The sequence below is a fragment of the Orycteropus afer genome, unplaced genomic scaffold (genome assembly GCF_000298275.1).
Source record: "Orycteropus afer afer isolate SDZICR_OR568_19922 unplaced genomic scaffold, OryAfe1.0 scaffold00205, whole genome shotgun sequence".
Lineage (NCBI taxonomy): Eukaryota > Metazoa > Chordata > Mammalia > Tubulidentata > Orycteropodidae > Orycteropus > Orycteropus afer.
The window spans coordinates 6,272,953-6,274,227 of NW_006921792.1; positions in this window are offsets into that span (position 1 = coordinate 6,272,953).

The following is a 1,275-nucleotide window of genomic DNA, read 5'->3' on the forward strand; positions in this document are numbered from 1 at the left end:
GGCATAGTAGATCATATGGTTGTCTGATTCAAAATGGCAAAAACCAATCCATTTCAGCTCACTAATGCTGAGGATATCAATCTTTATACATTCCATTTCATTTTGACAACTCCCAATTTTCCTAGATTCATACTTTGTACATTCCATGTTCCTATTATAATGGATGTTTGCAGCTGTTTCTTCTCAATTTGAGTGGTACCACATCAGCAAATGGAGGTCTCGAAAGCTTTACCTTATCCATAATAGTAAGGCTGGGTTTACTCAGATGATGCAGCTCTTTCCCAGTCCTATTTTGAGAGCCTTCTAACCTAACCAGACTATTCATAAACATAATGTATCAAATAGTGTTTCTTTGCTATTCATAAGGTTTTCCCTGGCCAATTCTTTGAGAAGTGGACAGCTTCTTCCATCTTCCTAGCCTGTCTCAGTCTGTAAGATAGGCTGATACCTGTGCACCATGTGCATCCCGCTGGGTTAGAAACACCAGTGGCTCAGCCTCAAAACTCACCTCAACATGTCAGCATGGTAGGACAAACCGACAGACAAGTTTGTCTCCCTGTTGGAAACCTCTAGTACCACCTTTCCCTGGGTCCCTGCGGCTGACTCCTCCTCTGTCCAGATTCCTGGGCCTTTTAATCCCCTTTCTCCTGCTCTCTCACCCTGCTTCTTTGGGTGTGCCTGAAATCCCTCTCCTGACCTGGATCCCTGAGGCTTACTGCTCCTCTGTCCTGGTTCCTGGCTTTTAATCTCTTTTCTCTAGCTCTAGCTTCCTGCTGTTTTGGGCATGCCTGGGTTCTCTCTCCTCACCTGGACCCCTGTGGCTGACTGCTCCTCTGTCTGGGTTCCTGGCTTTTAATCCCCTTTATATGCATATTTTTTTAAAAAAATAATCATCAAAGTCATCTTAGATATTAAATTATTTTATCCTACCCATTTTTATAAAAGGACATGGAATCTCAAAAATTAATCAAAGGTTAACCAAATTACAGCAGGCTGTATGAAAAGACCAACTTGTTTGTTAAGATATATTGGCCCTTCAAACTATAAACAGTTTATATCAAAGCCCAGTACAGAGTGTTCTAACCATTCCATTGGATAGCAGACAATGGATGGTGGACATGCTTATCAAAACTGAGAAACATTATCCCAGGAAGTAAGTTAAAAATCTACTCAATACCCCACATAGCCCACATGAATATAGATAAATAAATAAATAACCATCATATGACAAACTCGAAACCCCTAAGCAAAGAGAACATAGTTTAGAAAAACAAG